The sequence below is a fragment of the Mauremys mutica genome, chromosome 6 (assembly GCF_020497125.1).
Source record: "Mauremys mutica isolate MM-2020 ecotype Southern chromosome 6, ASM2049712v1, whole genome shotgun sequence".
NCBI lineage: Eukaryota > Metazoa > Chordata > Testudines > Geoemydidae > Mauremys > Mauremys mutica.
In genome coordinates, this window is record NC_059077.1 from 108,023,341 (window position 1) to 108,041,003 (window position 17,663).

The 17,663-nt window shown below is 41.8% G+C and overlaps 1 long non-coding RNA gene across 1 annotated transcript; it reads left to right on the forward strand.

Annotated features, from left to right (window-relative positions):
• Positions 1-319: 319 nt before the first annotated feature.
• LOC123372727 lies at positions 320-10,313 on the forward strand. The gene is made up of 4 exons (XR_006580424.1): positions 320-507; positions 5,527-5,629; positions 9,406-9,507; positions 10,093-10,313. It is a non-coding gene; the product is annotated as an uncharacterized LOC123372727 (long non-coding RNA).
• The last annotated feature ends 7,350 nt before the right edge of the window (positions 10,314-17,663 follow it).

A 17,663-nucleotide genomic window follows, 5' to 3' on the forward strand; every position in this document is an offset into this window, starting at 1 on the left:
TGTGATTCTTTCTCTTTCAAAAATTTCAGTTATGGTGCCAGAGCTGACTGGTGCTTGCCTCAGCTGCATTCTTTAGCCCTCTGGAGACTTGCGGGCATATACTGTCCTAGGAATTTTGTTTTGTATGAACTTTTTGCATAGGAAGCTGCTGTGGAGATTTTGTGGCAAATTTCCATGTCACCATTTCAAGCTGGGATTGTTAGGTTTGACTAGTTACATAAGTCACATGGTAATGGCTCTGGTTCCCAATTGGCTGAACCTAACTTATTTGGTAAGGTGAATTGGCAGAATCCATTTTGATTTATTTTCTCAAAGGAGTCACTTCATATCCCATCCTCTCTCTCTGAGGCAAGCGGGAAAAATCTCTCAGGAAGACTCACTTCTGTATGGGTGCCTGTCATGCACCTTGTTCCCTCAAAGAATATCCAGGATTTTACCCTGCTTAATTGCCCCCTGAAGACATGAGCAATTAGCAGGTTGTCTCTTCTGATGAGAAGACAGCACCGGGTAAGTCAACTGGATTTGTCAGAGGATGGTCTGATGGGTGGAGGTGGGGGAATGTATGGGGGACTGCATGCGCTAGATGGCTCCTTGTAAGCTCTGATGGTTTGGATAAATGTGCATGCTGGGAATCTTTTGAGGTTCCTCCATGACTAGCTGTATAGCTTTACTGCGATGAGATGGGGTGTAATTGGGCTAGGCTAATGCTGCAGTGTTGCCAACTCTCATGATTTTATTGCAAGTCGTGCAATGTTTGGTGTTTTTCTCCAAGTCCTTGCTGCTGGAAACAAGGGAGTGCATGAGAATCTTAGCTTTCATTAAACCCCCCCCTACTACATTTCTAGTTTTTATGGTTGTGAATAAAAGCTTGAAATCATAAATCAAGTGTACACTAAAGTATCTGAAAGCAAATTAAAATAACCCCAAATGTAGTACTTTAAAATAGTATCATGAGTTTTTTAAAGACTCTCTCCTGATTTTTGGAACCTGGCTCAAGATTTTGAATGTTTGGTATTGGCAGCAGAAATGCTGAGATTTGCCTGCTTTAAATTTTCTTCCTTCCTGCTGTCACAGTGCAAAACCCAACAATTGCTATTATGCCCTTAGCTTCAAACTCATTCCCCTTCCTGGGAAGCCTGGAACTCCAGTTTGAGTCATTACCTTGTTTTGACTGGCTTATTCTGGAGCCTACCATATACTCTAGGGGAAGGTAAAGAAGAGGAGCTTGCACTAGGCCACTGCTAGGGCTGAGGTGCAGTCCACTACTGTTAATGCAGTGGTGGAGGTGTGTCTGTCATTTGTCAGCACCTTCATAGGCACTCCAGTCCTACAGCTTGTAATGCAGGTGACACCAGCTTCTGTCTGCATGGTGGCAGGACTGGGCAGTGCATCTGGCTAAGAAACCAGAGGTCCCCCACACATGCAAGGCCTGCTCCCATTCCTTCAGTGTCCAGTAAACAGAGTACGAGCAGTCTCAGTGTGACAGGAAACCACTGTCCCCATGTCTATTGGCTGTATAACACCGTACAGGTGATAACATACACCAAGGGTTAAAGCAAGAAGGAGAGGCATTGGTGATGGTGAAACACAGCTCCTTGGCTTGGTTAAGCTACGCTTCCTCTCTTCCTTGGCTAACGTGGTGAGAGCTCCCCCTCCTGTTTCAATGTAGTTTAACCACTGATGCACACTTAAAATTTTCCTTTAGTGTAAAGAAAGCCAATGTTTTCATTTTTGGAGCACGGAGTTTCTTTTATTCTGAACTGGGTGGAACACCAGAGCTCCGTTCCCTACCCTCTCTCCTCTTAAATCTGGGACTCAGGTCAAAGATCAGCAGGAGAGTTCTGGTGCATAGGGGTGTGGTCACTACCAGGGTTTGAGTTCCTGATAACACCTGGACTGTGGGCTGGGTTGCCTTGATTCTGACAGATGTATTATGCAAGAAGTCAGGATACATTAGCATAATGGTCCCTTCTGTCATTAAAGTTTATGTATAAAATATTCCTGAATAACCCATGGCCTGGTTTATGAGTATAGCAATGCTCTCACTCAGCAGGAATATTTCATTGCAGCTGCTGATGCTTTGGTACTCCATTCCCCATCCCCCTGATTCTGCTGTGGCCCCAGGGGAGGGGCTGGGTTTGGCCCATCGTTAACCTTTTCTGAAGTGAGGGCAGGGAACCCATCTTGCTATTAGTGGGCTTCATTGTAATGAATTTAAGGAAGCTGAAGAACTGCACAGTTTTTTTTTACCTGAGAAACTATCCTTGCTGCATTTTTCATGGCTGTTTAAGAGGTTATGGAAACTTCTATGTTACTTGAAATTTAGCATTCTAATTTTAAGATCATTTTTTATCCAATCAACTGTGATTTTTTTTTGTTAGTGGGCCAAATTCTGGTCTCATTTAACCCAGAGAGATTCCACTGGGAAATTTTGTGCTGGAGAGACTACAGAGCATTTACAGGCCCTATGTATATCATGCTTTTAAATTCAGTTGGTGAATTTAGTCCACAGGGATTGGAATAATCCACAGCTACTTGAATATCTCCATCTTTCTGCTTGGCCATATACTATGCATTAATACACTGCTTAGCTAGAGCTTGTTGAAAAAAATGATTTAAAAAGTGGCTGTGGGTTTTGTTTTTTTTACTGTTTGTTTTTAAAGATTTTTTTTTTTGATCAATGAAAAATTCCAGCCAGCTCTATAGCTGGTCAGAAAATCTGAAAATCTTACAATTGGGGGGGGGGGGGCAGGGGTAGGCAGAGATGATAGTTAAAATTTTCAATGGAAAAAAATTGTTAAAAATTTGGAAAATGTTGATTAGCTCCAACTATAACATTCATTTCATGCCGTACATGTTTTGCTGTGTGTTGTGTGCTCTAGCTATATTTTAAGCAATGTAAAATTAAGGTTATGTTTTGACTAGGATACAGGATGCAGAAGAATTAGGGTCTTGTGTGTGCAGTTTGGGTGGCATCATTCATTCAGGGACTGTTGTTTGTGTGCCCATTGGCAATGCCTCATTTAGCTAACATAGATGGGGGCTAAAATCAGAACTGTAAAATGTTGATTGCAGCGTCAGGCTCAGGGGCTACACAGTAGCTTTTCTTGTAATATTGTTTTCTGAGACATGTGTGTATATCTATATCTATATATCTTCACTGAGGAGGAGGAAGGCTGATCCAGTGACTAGGGCACTAGCCTAAAACTTTAAAAAACAGGGTTCAAATCCCTTCTTCACCACAGATGTCCTGTGTGGCCTTGACAAATCATTCTTTCTGTGCCTCAATTCTTCATCTGTAAAATGGGTTTAATAGCACTGCTTTACCTCCCAGGGTGTTGGGAGAATAAATACATTAAAAGTGGTGAGGTGCTCAGACACTTTGCTGATGGGGCCATATAAGTACCTAAGATAGACTGTAGAAGTGGGTCTGAACTGGACACTGAATATACCCCTTCCCTCCTCAAGAAACCTCTGGAGAAGTATAGATCTGGGTCCAGAGTTCTTGTGTCCATCTTTGCTTCCATCCCATTGTACTGCAATTTGCTCTGCAGCGTGGGTCCTCACTGCAGAGGGGGGTGTTTGGGCCCTGTGTGGTTATTGTAGGATTTGGCTCAGAGCCAATTATGCATTCATGGGGTGTGATTCCCCTCTCACTTACCACCATTTTACACTAGTGTAAACTAGTTGACCTGGAGTTGCTTCTGATTGGCATTGGTGTAAGGGAAAGGAGACTCAGGCCTTTTGGATTGTCAGTTGTTCTAGTCTCTTACATCAATTTTACAATGATGTAAAGTGGATTCAGTCCTGATTTACACCAGCTTGAGAAGCCCTTAATGAGCTGGAATGCCTTTTTCTGTTTTCCTTTCCTTGTGTAAACACAAAACCTTAACAGCTGATGGAACAATATGGTTTAATGAAAAATCTTAAGTGACCTCAGGGGATAACCCTGCTTGAAAGTTGATGAAGGCCTAATTTGGGTGTCAATTAACTCAGAGCTATGAGTGCTTGCCCCCCCATTTTTTTTTTAAAGGTGGAAGCATCAAGAATGTGCACAGTAGCTAGGCTTGCAATTAATGATGCATTTAAATTAACATCAATAAAAAGATGTAGCATGTGCCAAAAATTCAGATCCGATAATGTGCCCTAAGTATCAGCTGGCATCCTGTATGAAAAGCTGCCTGCTGAACTGCTCCTACTGCCTTACCTTCATTACAACGTAGCCTGCTAATAGTGAAAGCCAGTTTTCTTCCTTCCATTTTCTTTTGCAATGGGTTAAATTCACCCCATTGCAGAGGGCCAGCACAAGTGCTATGCACCTTGATTTGCATGGCTTAACTGGGACTGAGGAGGTGCATACACTTTGTGTTGACTCTTCTCAGGGGTGAATTTCACCCAGAATGTCAAATCTAACTCCCTTCTCTGGGGACCTCAATGTGCCCTAGGCAGTGGCCACCACATGGCTCAAGTTTTCCAAAGCAGTCAGCAGCTCAGCAGTTGGCAAGTGCAGAAGCCATTTGCACACACAGAGGAGAGCTTTTCCAGAAACAGAGATGGGGGGGGGGGGAAATGCCGGCACTATTTTTGCGTCTTAGCTGAAGCCACCTTTGAAAGTTTGGTCTTTCTTTTCCATTACTGCTAGCAAGGCAGGGTATGACTAGAGATGGAACTGAACTGGAACACTGAATCTGAAACCCATCAGATGTTGGATCTGGATACTGAGCTAGATTTCATGCCTCAGCTTCATCTCTGTATGACACAACATGATATTAAGTGACATGAGAAAATGAAATACCATGAGCAGAACTGAAAATAAAGCTTTACACTCTGTGTCTTTTTGTTGTTGTTCTCAACTGGAGTGAAAATCCATTTCATTGCTTAATTTTGATTGTATTTATTTATTTAGAATATTTTTAGTGTAACTTAAACACTGATGCATATAAAATAGGGACAAATTCAGAGGCAAGTCTAAGGGCTTGTCTGCCTGGGGAAAGTTATACTGATATAAATTAAGGAGTGAATTTAAATAGGTATAGTTATATTGGTACAACCCCGTGGGTGGACCCTCATCTTCTGGCATAAGATTGCCTGTTTCAGATTAGTTTGTTGCTGTGGAAGGGGTTTAAGATAAACTGAAAAAAAAAAAAGCCACTCTATTTCCAGAATGAGTGTCCATGTGGGGAGTTTTATACCAGTATAACTATATTGGTTTCACTGGTAAAATCAGTATAAATGGTAAAACTTTCTCATGGAGACTAAGATGGTGTAATTTATGTGATGAGTGATTCAGAAGAGTGCAAATTATACAAGATTACAATCCCTTCAATCTGCATAATGTGCAAATTTGGCTCATTAGCATGTATATTAATATCACAAATGCATTAACAAGGATCAAAAGTTGATTAAAGATAGGCTCTGGGAGTGCATGTGTACATGTGCATTTTGTATGAGAGCGCAAAGGGGAGAAGCCTAATTATATAAGGTGCTGAGTTGAGGATGCTTAACATTTTGTGGTCTCCAACCCAGAAAAAGGAAAGGAAGGAATCCTGTGTGTCACAATACACTGTAGCTCTCTGAGATCGCTGTGGATGAACTTCTGTCCTTGGCAAAGAAAAGACACTCTGGAAAGGTAACCAATTTTTTCCCCTCCACAGTGATGGAAGAAACCAGCAGCATGTTACGTGTTTTTTAAGTTTTAGGAATTTTTTGAATTTCACAATATTTCCCCCATAACTTAAACTGCTGTTTTTCAAGGGAAGTGTAGTTAAAACATGTACAAGTGTTTTAATCAAATGAAAATGAGTATTATACAAATAGTAAAGATTTTCATTTAAAAATTCTTGCTCTGACTCTAAGACAACTACGGGAATGAAAAAAAGAAAAACAAAACAGTTAATAGCCTAAGGGTAAAATTTTCTAAAGAGCTGAAGTAACTTGGGAATCTAAGACCCATTTTCAGAAGTGTTTTACCAGACTTATATAGAACTTGAACCAGAATGCTGAGTTCTCTTCTAAATCTAGCACTCTCAACCTTTAAGTGTGTTCTAAGGGCTTGATGCACTGTCCATTGAAGTTTATCCATTGACTTCAGCAGACATTGGCTCAAGCCCTAAATCTGGCAAAAACAAATTTTCCCAACTGTACTACGTTATGACATCTGAAGTGATTAACTGGAGCATTTTTGACTTCATAACTTGATCAGAAAAGTTCTTGTGTCCATAAGCTCAGCAAACAGGCAGATTTTTTAAAATTACTTTTTCCTTTATAGATGTATGTTCTCAGACTGGTAACAAGCTGGTGTGTTAATTTATTTTCCATTAAACAGTCAATAGCTATCACTCATCACATTAATGGTTCTAGTGAGCTTGGAATTTTAGAAACATGGTAAGAGAACACATTCACATGTACACTTATGTCTTTGTGCAGCTGAATAAGAGCTGTGATGATGTCATGGATGCAGATTCCAAATTATTTACACTGGCTGGAAAAAACAACCTCCAACATTTTTTTATAGTGTTTGAAACTATTACTTTAAAAAAAAAGGCCTTGAATGGCGCTGGATACCTACCTCTAAGCTGTCTTTCATTATGAGTGATGTCTTACTTCAGACACAAACTTAGCTTCATCCCACTAAGTCTGCTAAGAGGTTATAAATAATAGTTGCATACGAAATGTGCAATCACAAAACTGTGATCAAGCACTGTGGTCTAAATAATGTTTTCTATGTCCAGTAAAGATGTACTGTGGAATTTATAAGGCAAGAGTCTGCTCCCAATGACATCTGTATAAACCATTTGAAATCCAGATTTACGTTGGTGTCGCGGTGAGCAGAATTTCCCCTATGTTGTGTACGTCTTTCTATAATTCAGTCTATAGGAAATAGTAGGCCTGTTTGTTGAAAGGCATGAATCCTATTTTACAGCAAGAAGAGGGAGGCATAATATGAATACAAATCTATTGGTACCAATAGTACATATTAGTCGTGAGATTATATTGTGAAGGCTACTGCAAATTCAGTAAATATCCTGTTTTCAGATCCGCTGGAGATCCATTATCAATTCAGCTGCTATGTAACTGAGACAAAAGACACAAAGACACAAATCCTGCCTTCCATCTCTGCATCCCTGGCAAGTGCAAAACCAGTATATTTACACTGTCTGAGGGGGACGGGGAATAGGAGCTGGCGAGCCTACACAGGAGGTCCAGACATAACCCCCTATGTACTGTGTAACACAACTCCGTAGAGGCTCCCTGCATCTGAGGACACAGCTGTGTTTTGGGGGTGCATACGTTAAGACTGTGTGGGTCCCCTAGGTGTTCTCCCTAGCAGAGGGCAAGCACAAGAGCTGCAGCCCTTCACTCTCAGCCCCTCAGCGTCAGACCTACATTCTGGGCTGTTTGCTGGGTATGGGACTTGGCCCAAAAGATGCAATAAAATGGAATTAAAGGTCGGTTGTGTGCAAGCTGCAGGTGCTGCTGACGGTACCACGTGAACCATTTTTGGGTATTTTGATATGTTGTTGTTTTCTGACAAACAGACCACTATGGGGATGCTCTCAAAGGAGAATTATTTTCAAATAACACCAACAAAATACAATGGATCACATTTAAAAAAACTGACAATGGCTGCCACGACAAAAATCCAAGTGTTTAAACAGCCAAACTCTATTTTTAATAAACAAATATTCAGTGTGACGACACTCCCTAAGACCATCTTCTTAATGTTCAGGTGACTGGAATTCTAGAAGCTACAGGAGATATTCGGTGTACTCATATCATGAGACTAATATATTGTGCTTATATAAAAGATTTCATCAGAGGACCTGAAAATGACTTTATGAAAGTGGTACACATTAGCTCCCTTTTATGCCGTAGGCTTGACTGGTACTGACTCTCTCCTCACATACACAGGTGTAAATCAGGAATACATCCAATGACTTGTCTACATGGTGTGTTAGTTCGTGTATTGTGCACTAACTGACCTGTGTGGAACCTGCTGGTGAGCTCTAAAAATTCCCTAGTGTGCATTTAATGTAGTCCCATTTTCAAACAAACCTGTTTTAACATGCACTTTTAGTGCACACCAGCAGGGTCCATACGTCCCAGTTAGTGAGCAGCACACTAAAATGCCCACCTTTGTAATGTGGACTAACACATCATGTCGATGACCCCCACTCAGTGTAGTTACGCCAGTTTAAAAATGGTATAAGTGAGTGAAGAATCAGACGTGAAGTGATCTGTCTAAAGCCCTAGAGCTAGTTATGGTCAGAGTCAGGAACAGAACCCAAGATGCCCCATGCTTAGTCTCGAGCTCATTCATACTCTTTCTTGCTTGCATGCCAATACCCAGAGTGCGCCTCCAGCTCACTCCTGTTTCATAGACGTGCTTGGATCTGAATTATGCGAATAAATCAGAAGGTTTTAGAGCTATCTCTGGGTACACTGAATTATTTCCCCGTAAACTATTTCTATGCTCTGGAATTTTTGTTGAAGAAAAATATTCAATACCCAGTAGTAATGGGTGAGTGAACAACTAACCACACTTAATTTGCTTTTGCACGAACACAGTTATTTTCAAATTCAGATCAGTTGCCACTGATCAGATAACTAAGTTTCTGCTTAACTGCATTAAATGTGTATAGTTATTACTTAAAGATACCAGCAAGAAAATTAATTTTGATTTTCCATAAGATGGCCTATGATTTCTGACCGGCGGTTTTCCCAGGGCAGCTCCTCTCCATATCTCTGTGCTGTGGCTTGGAGAGCCAGGTGGGTGGAATGAATGGCATTGCATAGGCTTGTCTTGATTTGTTTTTCGAGATACAATATAAATCTGTCCACTGCCATAATGTTCACAGAGATAAGTCAGAACTTACACAATTTTAACCCTGCAGATGAAGACTTTAAAAAGTCCTCTGGTAACCTGGTGATCAGAAATAAGGATATGATATAAATCCTGGCAGCATAGTCTGGGTTTTTATTTACATTCTCTGTATCCATTGTTTGTTCTGTGGTTGGTCTGTCATTATCCCATAGATGGCTATTGCAGCTAATACACTGAATTCAGGAGAAGCAATTCAGTGCATGTTGATGTTTACTGTATCTAATTTTTTTTTGATGTTTTGCCAGTCGCTTGGAAAATTCCTTGGGTGGAAGAGAATTAAATAGCCAGTCTCCCTAACTAAAACCAATTTATTCTTCGCTGTCAGAGAGGAGCACTTTTTGTTCCCCTCCAGTTGATGTTGCTGATAACTACTTCATAGCTTTTCAAGACAATGCTTCTTAAATTGAATGAAAATTTAATTAACGGAAGCCCTGGAAGGAGCTTTACCTGAAAAATTGATTTTAAAAAAAAAGTTATTTTGCAAAGGAACTATTTCTGAAAAAACTCACTTGTCTTTTCAGTAGCAAATTGAACCTGTCAGTTTCTGTGAGGAGTGAATCTGATACATTCACACTCTGAGAAATGAAAGAGGGAAGAGGGGAAAGGAGGACTGTAGCATGGAGGTATGTACAGAGCAAATAGTAAATGAAACCTTATGGAAGTGATTACTTTCTAGTGCACAAATCCTAACAGATCCAATCCAATCAAATTAAATTGAAAGACTCCTTTTGACTTTATCGGGCATTGGATTGAGCCCATTACAGCCGAATCTTGCAAAGAAATGAGCTGCCTGACTCCAGTGAGAACTGAGGGAGTTCAGCACTTTGCAAGATCAGACCTTTTTACTCCAGAAACGGGAACTGAGGGCTTCATACTCCTCTTGCTTACACTGGTATTATTTAGGAGTATCTGCACAGAAGTCAGTGCTGTGACACCAGTGTAAAGCTGCTGTAAGTGATAGGAGAATCAGACCATGAGACTTTAGAGAAGAAACAACAACACGGTAGAGCAATTTAAATAATTTCCAAATGCACCTGTTCTGAATTTTGTGCTCTCGGGGCTATAACTAGGTCCCTCCCCGCTTCACATATGCTCACCCCCCTTTCAACTTTAAATATTTCATAGTGAATCGAGGAGGTTTGAGCTCAGATTAATGTATAGTTTATGACCTCTATACTAAAAGGAAGAACACCTTTTGCCTTTTGCAGAATGAAAGAAACCTACAATGCTGATGACAACTGCAACTTTCTGCTTCCAGGGTCTCTCCACATAAGTGATACATTTTGTGTCCCTCCTGTAAGCCGTTACTTACTAACTACCCAATTACTTTATTATGAGTCACTGGTAAAAATGCCTTAGCGTTTTCAGCAAACTCTAGTTTAAAGTCAATGGTTTCTCGATTCAAAATTATTTATTAAATAAAATATTTCACGGTCATGTCTTGGGTGTAATGCAAATTTTTAGTAGAGTTATATAATAAGGCAATTATGTAGTTAGTAATACATTTGCCAATGCTGGAAGTATTTTTTAACTTGGTAGTAATAAAATGTATCCAAGCTTTTATGGAGTGCTTATTGATTGCAGCTCAAGTGGATGTCGTGTATGTGAAAGCATCTTCCCTGACTTACCGCAACACACTTTAAGGAATGGATCAACAAGAAAAGGCTTGATTTTGTTATCTTTACATTCATTGTCCCATTTGGTGGGATAAGGATTCCACCCACGGTCAATGACAAAACTCCTGCTGACGTCAATGCAGCCAGGATTACACCCATAATTAATTTTTTTCTCATGGCATATTAGAAAGTTTACAATTTTTTTAGCTTGGGGTGTAACAAATATTTTGTTTGACCTGACCTGACATGAAACATTTTGTTTAGGTTCTGAGCTGCATTAAATGTTTTTACAATTTTTTAAATTTAAATTGAAGTAAATTTAGAAACAAGTTGTTTTGAATCTAAAAATCAAAACATTTTGTTTAGAAAATGTCAAAACACTAATTTCTTTCAGATTTTTATTTTGGGGTGGGGGAGGTTCAACTGCAATAATGAACTAGTTCAGTCAGTCTAAATCGGCATTTTTCAGTGAAAAAGCTTTCAGCTGGAAAAGTCCAGCTCTGATCAGCACTTTGCAGGAACACACCACTTGTGAAGAGCAAGAAAGGCCTCCCAATACTTAGTGTGAATGTATCTTGGCTGGGTGTGAAGGTTTGTGGTGGCTTTTTCAGAATATGCCTCACGTTTTTGCAGGGCCGTAACTAGGGCAAGGTGAGTGGGGCAGCTGCCCAGAGTGCAAAGCTGCAGGGGAGGAAAAATGGGGTTGCCTGGGGAGAGCATGTGGAGTCATGTGACACCTTTCCCACCGCAGACTTCTGCTTTCCATTTAGCACAAAGTTGGAGATGCCCCCTGCCCGCGGAGTCCGGCTGCAATGAGATGCTCCTCAAGGCACTTACTCGCCCTCGTCCTGGTGCTCCTGGCTCTGCTGCCACTCCGCAACCCAGCGGTGACACGTAACTTCTGATGGGGGGGGCACAATTTAAAGGTTCTGGGGGAAGCACGTGATTGTCCCATGTGTCGCCTCCAGGCTGAGGAGCAGCAGCAGAGCCGGGAGCACAAGGGTAGCAGTGACTGAGCACCTTGGGGAGCATCTCTTGACAGCTGGGCTCTGCAGGCAGGGGCCTGCTCCAGAGAGTGTCACTGGCCAGCACTAGGCTCCTTCTGGGGCGAGGCAAGAGCACATTGGGGTGCAGATTGGAGCTGTGCTGCCTGCCCTGCTTGGGTAGTGCCTGGCTGTACAGAGGCAGCCTGGCTCAGGGAACAGGGTAGTGAGGTTCTGCTGGGAAGTCAGCCAACACACTGGCTCCCACAATGCAGACAGCTAGGGGCCTGAGCAGGCCGGGCGGCTCCCACCAGCTTCTGATCCACCAGCTCCTGGCAGGAGGTGACAGTTTGAAACCCTCTGTGCTAAATGGAAGACAGAAATTGGTGGGAGGGGGGGGAGATGTGACCCCCATGTGCCCCCCACATCATCTCTAGGGGGTACAAATATGCTTGCTCACCCCAGGCACTAAAATGCCTCATTACAGCTCTGCATTTTTGCAATATCATAAGTTATTGAAAAAGCTTTTTACTCAGGATGCAAAACATAGCTCCCAAAAATGTGCATTACCTATGCAGCTATATGATGATTGATTTATTATCTGTATTGCAGTTGAACCCAAAGAGGCCAATACAGGATCTAGACTAGTGGTCAGCAACCTGTGGCCCATCAGGTTAATCCGCTGGTGGGCTGCAAGACAGTTTGTTTACATTGATCGTCTGCAGGCATGGTTGCTTCCCGCAGCTCCCAGTGGCTGTGGTTCACCATTCCCAGCCATTGGGAGCTGCGGGCTCTGTGCCTGTGGACAGTCCATGTAAACAAAGTATCTCACGGCCCGCCAGCAGATTACCCTCACGGGCCACGTGTGGCCTGTGGGCTGTAGGTTGCCCACCACTGATCCAGAACCCATTTTATTAAACCCCATAGAAACATAAGAATGTATTTGGACACATTTCTGAGAACTGCCTGGGGGAGAGAGTGTCCTCCATCTAGAACCTGTTTCAGGGCAGCACCTAAGCACATGCTGAAGTCTGACTGACTTCTAAGGGGGTTAAACACTTAAGAATTCTGAAGTTTAAGAATTTTATTGAGCTTTCAGGGAGTGGGGGAAAAATTAAACATTTTCTTTATTTGCCAAGGGCCTGATCCTGAGAAATGTTGAACATTTCTGTCTCCCTTTTACTTTGGTAGTAGCTGCAGGTGCTCAGTCCTTAGAGACTTTGCATAGATTTTTCATTAGCAAAAGCGTTGGAACTGAACTGGGTACCAATTGCCCATAAGGGATGCCTTAAATATAGACAATTTTCCCCTACCGGTAAATGTGATAGTCCATCTTGCTTTAAAACTGCTTGACTCACTCATTGGGGGAGGCACTGAACAAAAACAAACCCTTCAAAAAACACTCTGGGTTATCTGGGGGCTTAGTTTAGTTGCTCCACTGGAGGTTGGGCATTATTAATTTATATATTTCTTTTGTTCAGGCCGCAAGTAGTCTGTACTGGGTAGCTATTTTATGAACCTTATATTCAACACTCACATAGCAGGGACCTCTTTGGACCATCAAGCCAGTAAACTCATTAATTCACATTAATTAGTAGAATATAATTGCACGTTGCTGCCGATGGGACTAGTGCACACTGTATAATGCAGGGAATGTATACAATTATCTCTGAGATTTGCTCTCCAGCACCAGGCTATCCAATGAGCAAATGAACATTAAAGTAATTGAGATAATGAACACCTTGGATCCTGCTGCTGCGGTCAGTGGTAAATAGCTGTTGTTCTATTGCACCACTTTGGTTTTATTAAAATTCCTTAAATATAGTGATGGATAAATAGCGATTTGGCACAGCGGAGCTTATGGTGTTTGGGGTTGGGGGGAAGAATACCGTAGTGGTTACTGTACTGAATGTTGCAAGGTAGGGTTTACATTTCACGTACAGCAACCAGGGAGCTTTAGAGGACCTGTGAAAATCCAGGAGAAAATGGCATGAGCTGATTATTTTGTAAATAACTTGTTTTGCTTTCCTAGCTCCCATGGTCTTAGGCTCTGTGCACAGATAACCCAGTTATAACACTGCTGATGGAGCCTGGCAATGCACTGTTACTCTGCTCAGTAGAGACCAGTCCATATTCTTTCCCCCAGAGTTTTCTCCACATTAAGAAGCCACTGCTTTAAAATGTAACTTCTCTTCCAGTGCACCAGGACCCAGGAGGTCCCAGTTGAAGTTTATCCGGCTGAGAAGTGGTGGTACTGCACATGGTGTGATGGCGAGGTTAGATGGAATGCAAGCATGGCTGAGCTGAGAGCAGCTGGGATGGTAACTGTGCTTCCTCGTTTCAGGTGAAATAGATCCGAAGGCAAAAAAGGAAAGCGAGACCCACACATTTGCTTTGGTGCTGCTGGCATCTGAGATTATAATTTCTAACCTATTGTTTCAACAGTGAGTTTAATTCTGAGCTGAACTAAGCTCCTTATGGGGACATGCAAAGGTAATTTAAGACTGTTTTTTCCTCCTCTGATCCTTAGCCCTACCAGGGGCCAGAATGGGTCCTGGCATAACTCATAGCGGCACTTAGTGCTCTTATCACTTACATGACATGTTCTTTCCATTTATCCATTATGATGCATAATAATCTTTAAAAGGTGAAAACACTTCTTGTAAATGTAATCAACAAATAACACTTTGATCACAGAGAAATCTAAGGATTGGAATTATTTTAAAGTCACCTTGAGATGATGTCAGATGATGTGATGGATTAGCTGAATTCTTGTCGCTGTTTGCAAATTTCCATTGTAAGACATAACGGGCTTGAATCAGCCTTGCAATTTGCACCCCCTGGCTCCACTGGGGGCAGCTGCACCAAGGCGGGAAATCACCTCAGAAGGAGGATATGGAGTGTTTGCAGGACTCCCTATCTCAGGTGGAGCATTAATTCATGGGCTGTATCTTCTGGGCACCCTGGCCATGCCACCACCTCAACCAGTGTTGGGTATTCTGACAGGCCAGCTACAGCGCTGCAAACCCCCTTCTGGCAAACTCCCCTGAGCCAAGGACCCTACACCTGGTTTTCTACCTGACTGAATCAAGCCCAGTAGATGATATTGCACTAATCCACTGTATTTTATCGTGTGTTAATGACATTAATTTACAACTGAGTACAAATTAATGTCAACATAGCAAAAAGTAACTTGGAAATATAAATAAATGAAGATGGTGTAAAAACTACACTCTCCTAATTCCCTAAAATCAAACAATGCTTTGAAAGCAGCGGCCGCATAACTTTAGACTAGATACAGCACTTGACCAGCAGGTGGAGTTATAACGTGATGTATTATAACTAAAAGTCTGTAATAATAAATTATAGGGAAAAGTGCACATCCCAGTCCTGGAGGATCAGGTGCTTGGGAGGACCAGGAGAGCAGGCCTTCCCATATACATTTTAATGGTTAATGTTAAATACAGTGTACATTAGGGACACTTGGTTCCGGAGCTCCACGTGTTTAGCAAGAGTTAACACTTTAGTAAAGTAATAACTATCTAAGGCCATATCGTACCCTCCTATTTAAGGAGCCACAAAGGCTCCAAGAAATTCCATCAAGTTCACCTGGATTTTCTTTCTAATTACCTCTTCCATGCCTACACCAGTAGGGGAGGGCAAGGGTTTAGAAATTCTGCTCCCAACCCTACAGCTCTCAGAGCCTCTGCAGGAAAGACCCATCTCTCTGCAGTGATTTGCTGGCCCTCTCTTTCCCTGCTAGCACAATTACCTCAGGGTTGTGACTCCACAGGCTGCCTTACCCCATGGCAGTGCAGTAAAACTACAGAGGGGAATCTGAGGGGTTAATGGGTGGATATCTACTAGGATAGCAATAGGATCTGGAACAGAGCATAGCATGTGGAGTGGAAGCTTTTTCTGGGATCTCTCTTTCTGCAACTATTCTGTTCTCTTCTAGCTCTTGTATTTTATGCCCATCACTGTGGTACCTGACCTCCTAACTCGCCCCAACAGCTGCAATCAATGGGGCTGTTGTGATTGACATAATCCAAAGTCAGAGTCTCAGGAGGAGGGGTGCCTAGCATTATTGGTGAGAGACCCCTGGCTGACAAACTCCGTGGGATTTGACTCCCTTTCATTTGTATTACCAGAAGGGAGAATTCAGCCCTTTTCAGTACCTGCTGTTTCTATCTCTGACTTTGTCCTATCTCCAAATGCCAGTTAAGGTTTCAGTGTTTGATGGCACAGGCCTGCAGTCATAATAAAAACCTCTGGCTCTTTCACTGCAACTTTAGACATCCTTATGGAATTCCAGAGCAGGCATTACAATCAGAGTGCAATATCATAGCAAATTGCAGAAATCTGACCAATCTCCAGTGAAGGCACAGAGACAAGAGGCTGCATACTGTAGCTTCTGCAGTACAAAGCACTAGGTCTGTGGAGGGAGGATTCCTCAATATTCATTTTAATCTCATCCTTAATTACTACAGGATTGCACACTTCATAGCTTGTATACACCGAGCTCATTGCACACGCCAGGGGTGGGCTCTTTGTGCTCATCCATTTCCCCACCCACAAGCTCCATGAGTGCCACCCTCCCATCCCCCCAATTTTGTAGGTAGCTTACATGTTACTCTTTATGCATAAATAGCCTGTAAGACATGTTGTATGCAATGTTGTTTGTAGCTGTGTTTGTCCCAGGATATCAGAGAGACAAGGTAGGTGAGGTAATATCTTGAACTGGACCAATTTCTAGTGGTGAGAGAGACAAGCTTTCAAGCTTACACAGAGCTCTTCTTCAGGTCTGGTAAATGTACTCAGAGTGTCACAGCTAAAGACAAGGCGGAACTGATTGTTTAGCATAAGTAGTTAACACATACTTCAAGGGACCATTCCAGGTGAAGTGGCCTGTTAACACCTGTCCAATCATGGTGGGGCAGGGAAGCTGGGAAGGGACATGTAGGGAGTTACAGATTGTTGTAATAAGCCATAAATCCTATTCGGTCTATGATGTTTAGTGTCTAGCAAAGTTATGAGTTTAAACTCTACGCATGTTTGGTGTAGTGAGTTTCTCAGATGTGAGGTGAGAGCTGTCTGCTTAGACGTCTCTATGTCACAACCATAACCATGCCTCCTTGTGGAAGACCAGGCCTTCTTTACACACAGGCTGAAATTCACCTTTTGTGCAGAGGGACAGCAGAAGGTGTATTCAAAACTTTAGTCCCACTTAAGCCTTCAAAATAGGATGTCAGTGTTGTGCAGGCCTTGTGCAGACGGGCTAATTGCACTTCTTGGGAATAAGAATTTCTTGCTTGAATAACACTTTGAATATTGGTTTAGTTGTACCTCATGTTTGCTGATTCTCCTTTCTCACCTTGATGGGTGCCCTCTGTAGAATATGTGCACTTTAAAATATATCTTTACATGGAAATATTGAGTGCTTTTATGCAGTGTTCAAGTTGTCTACTCATGGCTGCATTTACCGAAAACGAGTCATTCATATAATATTAATTAGACATAGTTTGCTGGCAAGTAGTATCTCATTTTCAGGAGAATCTGGCAGACTTTTAAAATATTAAAACCACATCAAAACATTTTGAGTAGTCCAGCCAAAATCTTTGTGACTTACTAAAATGTATTCTCTTTGTATATATTCAAGATAATTAGTTATCATAACAATTTTCATACTTCATACACAGTTTTCCATGACTCACTTAAGAAATGGGCATTAAAAACATGTCTATCTTTATAACTGTTATATTATATTCATACAGGCAGGTGCATACAGACAGATGACCAAATTCTCATTTCACTTTCTCACTAAAGATCTGATCCAAACTCCAACGAAGACCATTTAAAGACTCCTATTGACTTCAATGGGCTTTGGATCACGTCCTAAGGGCTTGATTTTGCATTGTTGAAGTCAGTTGGGAGTTTTGAGGTTTTTTTGTTTCAGTGGGAGCTGGATCTGGCCCTTACAGTGGTTTTATATCGACGTAACTCCACTGGTTTTCAGCAGAGTAACTCCTGATTTACATGCAGGAAAGAAGAATTAGATCAACCAAGTACTGTATATGGGGCCAAGTCTCCCAATGTTCATGAGTGTAAATACAGGCACATAAGTAGTTCTATAGATAAATCTATACAAGCAAAGTTACTCAACATGCATAAATGTTGGCT